Source organism: Lithobates pipiens, unplaced genomic scaffold (assembly GCF_037356315.1).
Source record: "Lithobates pipiens isolate NorthernLeopardFrog02 unplaced genomic scaffold, aLitPip1_a1.2 Scaffold_18, whole genome shotgun sequence".
Taxonomy (NCBI): domain Eukaryota; kingdom Metazoa; phylum Chordata; class Amphibia; order Anura; family Ranidae; genus Lithobates; species Lithobates pipiens.
In genome coordinates this window covers 212,709,937-212,719,356 of record NW_027507758.1, presented here as the reverse complement: position 1 = coordinate 212,719,356, position 9,420 = coordinate 212,709,937, and the positions used below count along the sequence as shown (strand labels likewise).

At 40.6% G+C, this 9,420-nt stretch overlaps 1 long non-coding RNA gene across 1 annotated transcript; it reads left to right on the top strand.

Annotated features, from left to right (window-relative positions):
* Positions 1 to 1,398: 1,398 nt before the first annotated feature.
* On the top strand, positions 1,399 to 6,816 carry LOC143987660 (uncharacterized). Its single transcript, XR_013276683.1, has 2 exons — positions 1,399 to 2,047; positions 4,584 to 6,816. It is a non-coding gene; the product is annotated as an uncharacterized LOC143987660 (long non-coding RNA).
* The last annotated feature ends 2,604 nt before the right edge of the window (positions 6,817 to 9,420 follow it).

The following is a 9,420-nucleotide window of genomic DNA, read 5'->3' as shown; positions in this document are numbered from 1 at the left end:
GCGCCCCAGAAGAAGCGTTTCTCAATGCGAAACATGTTGGGTATACTCTTGGGATGCTACACCAGCTCATCACTATAGTGACTGTAGTAATATGGCTGAACCAGAGTGACTCCATATTTGTAAGTTCACATAGGATTTACCTGGTTAACTTTACTAGCTGGCTTGGATTCTGTATCTGCAGACTGTAGCAGTTTTTCTGTAAACATGCACATAAGGAAATATAGCTTGCATAAGCAGTCTCGTTCTATGCTGTCTAAATAAAGAGATTGTGTCACAATATGTCTGGGCCACATATCCCATGACTGTGATTCGGAAGCAGATGACATGAGTAATGATATGTAATGATATGTAATGATATGTAATGAACATCTCTGTATTAACCACACCCATGTTCTATGCAATGATTGGCTGATAAGGGTGCATATAACGTGCAGCCCCTCCCACAATAAATCAGACATCTGCTGAAACTGTAACATTGGCTGGGCTTTTTCCTCGTTGTCTCCTAATGCTGCAGCGTTAGTTAAAAGGGGTTTTGTGAGTATTGTAATTGCTTTAGTTACACCTAGCTGGTCTTTGTCAGGTATATAGAAATACCATTTTAATCACAACAGTGACTATATACGTTAATCCTGACTGTATTTGGTTCATAAGAGCTATTACATATATTTTGAATTGTATTATTCCTATTTGTGATGTAAATGCTGACGTAGACCCATATATATGTGGATACATGTCTTTGTGTCAAGCTTTTAACTCTCTAATTTTGTATGTTTTCAACTTTTGAATAAATGTATATATAAAAATCATTCTCATACTTTTGATTATATACTGGTGCCTTTAAAGTCCTAAAGTCCCCATACATCCTTTATTTTAAACTTGTTATAGGTATGTGCATGCACGGTTGAAGCGTGATGCAGCTGCTTTTGTCTCCTAATACTGCAGCGTTAGTTAAAAGGGGTTTTGTGAGTATTGTAATTGCGTTAGTTACACCTAGCTGGTCTTTGTCAGGTATATAGAAATACCATTTTAATCACAACAGAATGGAGGCACTCGCTGAGATTTTGGAATTTAGGAATTTAGGACTTGGCAGGGTGTGGTCAAGCATGGAAAGCTTTGACACACGCAACCCTGGCCAGATAAATTTTAGTTAAGAGAATTGTGAGACGGACCAGGCTGTTAAGAAGTGGCTTATGAGAAGCCTATGTCCTTGGTGGGACTCTGTTTAAAAGCCTAATATTGGGCTCCTTTAGGGAAGGAGAAGGGAAAAAAAGGGTAATGGGGCAATTACCAATTACTACCGGAACCCACAAAACTGCTACAAACTTTTGCTCTATCTGGCTTTTCTTGTCTATCGCATTTGCATTAAAGTAATAAGATATGTGTTGTGTGAAACATGGTTGGAAGGTAAGACAGCCCTGTTTTCACTGTTATATGATGTCCCAAAAGTGGAAAATTAGATTAGAGTGAAGTAAAGTTCCCTTGTTGAATTTAGGTACGGTATCGTAAGAAGTATGTTGGCTATAGAACTCTGAAGTTATAGGTGCTTGATTCTGCTTGAGAAGTGCATAATTTGTTTGCACATGTTTAACATGTGTTTTGGTAACTCTTGGAAGGGTATCGGAATGGTATTTTTTGCAGGGTGTAAAATGTATGTGTTAGGTGGAAGGGGGTTGACTTTGGCAGGTGGGTATTTTGGAAGAATGCCCAGGAGTGATGAGATTTAAGTAAGTGAGTAGGATGTTAATTAAGAATATCCTACATTTGTTGAGGGTAAAGTAAGTGAAGTTAGAAGGTAAAGGAGAGATTTGAGTTATTTATTAAAGGAAGGTGTGCATTTTGCAAGGTTTTTCAATGCATTGTTCTTTTTATATGCGAGCCGGGTTTCAGAGCCATTTTAGACATAGAAGAAAGAAAAAAAAAAAAAGTTATGGAAAGTACATTTAAAAACGGGAAGTTAGCAGAGCTTGTTTTGAGAGTTAAAGGGGACATTCTATTTGCGTTGAGGAAATGATTTTAAAGGACAGCCGGGATGGGAGGTTTTGGGCAGGTAAGGAAATTAACACAGAGAGAGTTTTGTTTAAAATATGGATTTTTAAAGTGTCACAGCTAGTTTTATTTGGATTATCAGATAGAAGGTGTTGTTTTACTCAAGATGTTTTAGTGTACTTACCTTGTTTGTTTATTTGTGTGTCTGTTCGTTGATTATTTGTTTATTGTTGTTTGCTAAAGTTATAATGAGTCGGTACAGGTGGGTTGGTGGGATGTGCAGATCAGTGCAGATCCCTGTTTGGCAACGGGTACGAGAAAAAGGTTCAACCAAGGGTAAAAAGAGAGAGAGCTGGTGGGGAGGCTAGAAACCTTGTTGAAAGCACCCCACCTCGTTAAATGAGCAGCCCTGGTGCTGGGGTCTCGTGAGACTTTTGCGGGATTACGGTACCAGAGATTCGTAGAGACATCAAGATGTTGGTTTATTGGGCAGTGATTAAATTGCTGCTGGATGCACTGACAGGGGGACATGGTTACTGTTTTGGGGGGTCTGAGTTGGGTAGAGGGAGAATATGAATCTTCCGGCTTCCCCCCTCGGATTCCCCCAGATTCCCTCATCACTCTCCGATTCTCCACCTCTGATCTGGTGGGTTTGGGGGTGTGAATTCTGACATGGATCTCCGGTGAGGCACTAAGGTTGTAGTTTTATGGACTGACTGTTTCTGTCGGAGGGAGAACATGTTTAAACACTTCTCCCACGACTGTCTCTGCTTCATGGACTGTTTGTGGACTGTGGTTAGTGGCAGTCCTTGGGTCGCCCTGTTCGCAGTTTCATAAGACGGATACCTGGGCAGAGGGAACTGGTTAATGGAGAGAAATGCTTAATTTTATGTGTATGTGAATTTTTGTCTTGTCTTGGAATTCCAATTTAGAGTATAAGATTGTTTTTGTTTTCTGAAATTCAGATAGATGGTTGGGTAGTTGATATATATGTCCTATGATCCTGCTAAAACAGAGAGCGTTGCTAAAGTGGGCAGGTGAAAGGGACAGAGTTTCGGGTGGAAGATGGGAACAAACTTCAACTATATTTTCACCAAGGGTTTTGTGGGGAGTATATATTTATATTTGTATTCCATAGTCAGCGAGTCAGGGACTTGCTGAAGTGGAAAATGAATGTTAAAAAAAGATCAGATTCAGAAAAGTTATCTATAAAAGGTACATGTTTATTGTTAAAATGTTGCAACTAGTGTCAGTCTATTCATGAAATATGTTGGGCATATACTAAGCCGATATTTACTCCATAGTAAACTGGGAACATTAAAAGGGGAATGTGACATGTCACTGATAAAATTACCAAATGTTTTTTAAAGGAATCTGATCAGATGCAAATTTTTAGAGTCTGACTTTAAGACTATTTTGGGTGTGGTTGCCTATCCTTACATTATTAGAGTTAAAGTGTGTTTTTTTCTGATAACAGCAAATGTGCTATATTTGTGCAAATTGTTTCAATAGTGTTAAAGCTGTAGAATATTATAATTAAGAAATCCAGAATTCGAAAGTAAATAAAAGGGAAGTTGTATATTCCAGGCGCTACGCCAGAGGAATTGTGGTTAGTAAAGAAAAAGAGAAGTAACTGTGTTGTGTAATTCTGGACACTAGAAAGAAAAATATTAAGGTTTAAAGGTGTTATAAATGAAATGAAGAATGAATGGAATGGCCAGATGAATGTGGGATGAGAGAGAGTTGTTGTATATGTGTCTGGAATGTGCACAAGGTGTCTCATATTGTGTTTAGGCCCATGTTATACTTTCCCTAAAAGTTTGGGGTTAAATTCAATTAAAAGAATTGATAAAGGGATTTTGGTAGAGGAAGGGTGAAAATTTAAAAAAATGTTTGAAGAAATTAAATGACTGTAATCAAGATATATTGCTGTGTATATTGGGTCCATGGGGTACTAAAATGTGATGGGAAGGATTTAGTTGAAATAAGCAATCAGAATGACTGTTCTGGATATCTACCTTCTGAATTATCAGGGTGTCCGTCATAGAGTGTTGGTGATGAAATGTTGTTTATCCATCAATGTTTTGTTTGTTGCTGATGATCAGACTTGCAAAGTTGGGAGACATCTGAGTCAGAATATGTGTTTGGGTAAAATGTTCTGTCCTAAGTCCCTTGAGTCCACTTGGATTCCGGGAATAGAAGAAACTAGAGAGGTTTAAGTTTTGTTGAAGTTCTGCTATAATGCTGGATTTGGAAAAATGTTTAGTTAAATATATTGAAGCTATATAATGAAAACCCTTGCTGAGAAACATTTTCATTCCTGCATGTTTTACTTATGTTTGAGTCAATTAAGAATATTATTTTTAATATCTCCAATGGTTAAGGCCTAAATTGATCAGGTAGATTCTGTGACTACTCATGTCAGAGGAGGAGTATCTGCCCCAGCCAGCCTGCATTCACCCACAGCCCTATTCACATGAAGAAATGCCCACCCCAGTCATACCCTACACCCCATCCATACCCTTCCCTATATCCTATCCTAATGAAGTGATGACTACAGCTTTAACATGGAAATCTTTGTTGTTCAAATACCATAGGAGGTGCTCAGGTCACTAAAGGCGGACTCCGGCTGGAAACTGTTCCTGTGAAATGATACCTCAAGGGGGAGCCACATGATGCAAACCTGGGGTACAAAATTCCTGTGAGCACCACATGAAAAAGATCCAGATGTGCCAGCCGAAAGTCCCCGGTCTCGCCCAACGCATCAGTTCCAGTCTGTCTGTGGATATCAAGTTCTGTCCTTACAAAGAGGCAGTGTTTTGGGGTAGAGAATTCTTGTCTGTACATATGAGTGATCACAGAATTGAACCAAAAGGTTTTGGAAAAAGTTGAGCAGAATGAGAGTTATAATAATGTGGACATTTCCTTTTCCTTCCTTTTCTGCAAATCTAATGGACATTCAGAAGCCATCCAAGAGACTTTTCTTTTTGAGTATTTCTTTGGGACTATTTTCATTTGGCCTAAAGGCTATCATGCCCCTCCCACTTGTTTCTATGGACTGTCACGCCCCTTCCTCCCTTTTGCATTCCATGGACAATTGCTATGCAGCTGAGATTACATGTTTGGTGTGTCCTATTTTTGTATGCTTAGAAGGTGATCCGGGTGAGGGTCAGGGGGTAATATTGGGATTGTTGTTGTAGTGTGTCCAGTACATGCTCGACCATTTCAGTGTATACTGTTTGAAGGGATGCTGGCATAGGCACTGTATTATATATGTATTGGTTCACATGTCATCTACCAGCCTCTGTGTTCTAGGGGGAGCCTTAAGGTTATATGTGGCCTACCCGATAAAATTACTAGTAACACACTTATTGGACATAGAGGGGATGTGCATTCAGAGTCTACAGGAACTCCACAGTGCTTGACACCTTAGATCGTGCCCTACGTCACACTTCATGCATGCCTCTGGCCCCCATACTGAGATGGCCACGCTACTTTCACAGCTTGCTTTTGCAGGATTCTCTGAGGGTGCCCAACAGGTCCTTAAGCAGACAGCCACTGGCCTTGGACAACGGCACGTACATTTGTTGTGGAAGACCATGCCATCCATGGATTCTGAATGATTCCAGGGGATGGTGTTACTTGGCCTCATTGGTTCTGATAGTGGTTATTCTCAGGGACAGTGAGGAACGTCACTTGCTCAAGGCTAGTGTTCGTCCTGGGTGCCCACTCAAACACCGTTATGCTAGGTCATTGTTTCTGGAAAAGAACATGACCTGGGCATGGTTCCTCTCAGGAGCCTGAGGGGGTATTGACATGATGAAAAAGCAAAATAATTGCTTGGGAGCCCCCTGGGTAACATGGGGGGTTTGGTCTCAATGCTGAATCCTGGATTAATCCTGGATTAGGGATATTGCAATCAGTGTTGTACTGATTTTGCTTATGGTATTACAGGTTTATTATGTGCATGGTTTCCGAGGTACTTGACCTTCCAACCCAGCTGCAGCTAATAGAATACATCTTAACTTTTACTATGGCCACCGGGATGTATGTCACAGTGAGAAGAAGTAAGTCATGTTCGTGGTTTGTCATGACTTAGAGGGGATTGTAGTAATATGGCTGAACCAGAGTGACTCCATATTTGTAAGTTCATATAGGATTAACCTGGTTAACTTTACTAGCTGGCTTGGATTCTGTATCTGCAGACTGTAGCAGTTTTTCTGTAAACATGCACATAAGGAAATATAGCTTGCATAAGCAGTCTCGTTCTATGCTGTCTAAATAAAGAGATTGTGTCACAATATGTCTGGGCCACATATCCCATGACTGTGATTCGGAAGCAGATGACATGAGTAATGATATGTAATGATATGTAATGATATGTAATGAACATCTCTGTATTAACCACACCCATGTTCTATGCAATGATTGGCTGATAAGGGTGCATATAACGTGCAGCCCCTCCCACAATAAATCAGACATCTGCTGAAACTGTAACATTGGCTGGGCTTTATCCTCGTTGTCTCCTAATGCTGCAGCGTTAGTTAAAAGGGGTTTTGTGAGTATTGTAATTGCGTTAGTTACACCTAGCTGGTCTTTGTCAGGTATATAGAAATACCATTTTAATCACAACAGTGACTATATACGTTAATCCTGACTGTATTTGGTTCATAAGAGCTATTACATATATTTTGAATTGTATTATTCCTATTTGTGATGTAAATGCTGACGTAGACCCATATATATGTGGATACATGTCTTTGTGTCAAGCTTTTAACTCTCTAATTTTGGATGTTTTCAACTTTTGAATAAATTTATATATAAAAATCATTCTCATACTTTTGATTATATACTGGTGCCTTTAAAGTCCTAAAGTCCCCATACATCCTTTCTTTTAAACTTGTTATAGGTATGTGCATGCACGGTTGAAGCGTGATGCAGCTGCTTTTAAACAGACAACTTTGCCTATTTTTAATATGATCTTGGTGTTGGTGGTGGGTACCTGGTCTTGGCCCTTCTTGTATCAAATATCTTTTTCTAATAAAATATATCCTTTATTAAGCAGTGTGGTCCACCTGTGTCTCTTTTCAGTGGGAATCCTTCCCTTGTAAATCTTCTCTCATGATACAGGAGATGTCAGAGGCTGTGGTCATGGTACAGGAGATGTCAGAGGCTGTGGGCATGGTACAGGAGATGGTTAGAGACTGAGGACATGATACAGGAGATGTCAGAGGCTGCAGACTTATTACATGAGAAGTCAGAGGCTGCAGGCATGGCACAGGAGAAGTCAGAGGATGCGGGCATGGTACAGGAGATGGTTATAGACTGAGAACCTGATACAAGAGATGGTCAGAGACTGTAAACATTATACAAGAGATCAAATCAGCCCTATTAGTGCCCATCAAATGCAGCCTACTAGTGCCCATCAAATTCAGCCTCATCCGTGCCCAACAAATGCAGCCTCATCAGTGCCCACTAAATGCAGTCTCATCAGTACCCACTGGACCAACACACCGTCCACATGACCTAAAGGTAAGCTATAAATAAATGCATTTAGTATTAACAAATTCAACTTTTGCACGCATAACTAGAGTATACATTTTTCTTCTCCTTTTTCTATGGAATACTCTTGTGTTTGTAGGACACCGCTGAACATAAATAAGTATGACCTGTAACTACATTTTTGTCAAAACATTTTTATGCTTGCACTTTTACCAATAGGTAATTATAAATGTCCTACAATGGTGTAGGAGTTTGTATATTTTACATATGTACCATCAATATTTTATCTGATGTTATATGATATAGCTAATTTTGCAATTTTTGCAACTCTAGGATACTCTAAGCCCTTGTACACACGGTCGGAGATCCCGACGGAATGTGTCCTATTGGACCGTTTTGTCGGATATTCCGACTGTGTGTGGTCTTCATCGGACTGTTTCCGTCGGAATATCCGACGGACCAACTTTTCCAACCGGGTAACCGGTTTGCCGGTAAAATTTTCCGACAAAATGCTCCGATCGGACATACTCCGATCATGTGTAGCCTACTCCGACGGACAAGGTGCCACGCATGCTCACAATCAACTTCGAGCATGGAAGCGCTCGCTCAGGTAAAACTACTGCTTGTAATCGATATAGCACATTCATCACCCTGCAATGTTAAAAATTCTTTCATGAAGCGCATTCTCTTGTTCTTTACAATGCTGCAAGAATGAACTTCTTTTGATGCTCATAGTCACACACACTTCTCCCGAACTTATTTCTTGAGTCTTTTTTACTCATTTCAGCAATACAATATTTTAAATCATCACATCTACACAATTTTATTTATTTATTTTTTTTTTTGGGGAATTTTGTGGTTGTTTTTTTTCATCAACATCTCCTTTTTTGTCAGTTTGCTCATCTTTGCATTTTTTGGGGTGTGTTTTGTGTGTCAACTTACCACAACACCATTATTATCTTTTTTGTATTTTCTTTTTTAATCTACAGGAGGTTGTTTAGTGTTGGTACCCCTTGTTATTCATTTCACTTTTTATTTTTGAAATGTACCTGCCTGCTCACAAATAAACTGTCCTTTTTGAAGTAAAACACATACGCAAGTATTTCTTCAAACAAAAAAAAAACTTTATTTAGGTGTCATTAACAAATAAAGAGGGAGGCAGCGTTTTAGAAACTGGGGAGATTAGTGAAGCCTTTGGCCCCCAGGGCACACATCAACTATTTAAATGCAAAAATTGGTGGCCTGAGGAGTACATGTCTGAGGGAGAGAAGTCTGGTTCTGAAGTCCAAGAAACCCGGAACAGCAGCAGATGACATCTATGTTCCCAGGCTGTGGTACTACAAGAGGCTGCATCTTCTGTCAGACCAGACTGAACCCAGGTTCTCAAACTCTGGTCTTCCTTCCACGCTTCCTTCCAGGCTGTGGCTGTGGTGCTGGAGGTGTGGCAGAAGGAGGAGGAGGAGCAGGGGCATGGGCCAAACGACACAAGTGTGTTTCTGGTGTCATTTGGCCCAACAGACCCGTGTTGAGGGTTTGTAGAATAACCTTCTCACACAAGATCTGTTGCCCCTGCTCCATTTTATCAAGCTTGCATACAACCAAGGCGGCAAAGGCCTCTTGGTAGGTGGGTTTGGCTTGGAGTGCCGCAGAAGCCTCACCAATCAGCCTCAGGGCCTCCACGCTTCCTTCCAGGCTGTGGCGCTGAAGGTGTGGCAGAAGGAGGAGGAGGAGGAGGGGCATGGGCCAAATCACTCAAGTGTGTTGCTTGTGGGATTTGGTCCAACAGGCCCTTGTTGAGGGTGTGGAGAATTAGCTCCTCGCACAAGATTTTTTGCCCCTCCTCCATTTGCTCGAGTTTATACGCAGCCAAGGCGGCAAAGGCCTCTTGATAGGTGGGGGTGGCTTTGAGGGCCGCTGAAGCCTCCCCGATGA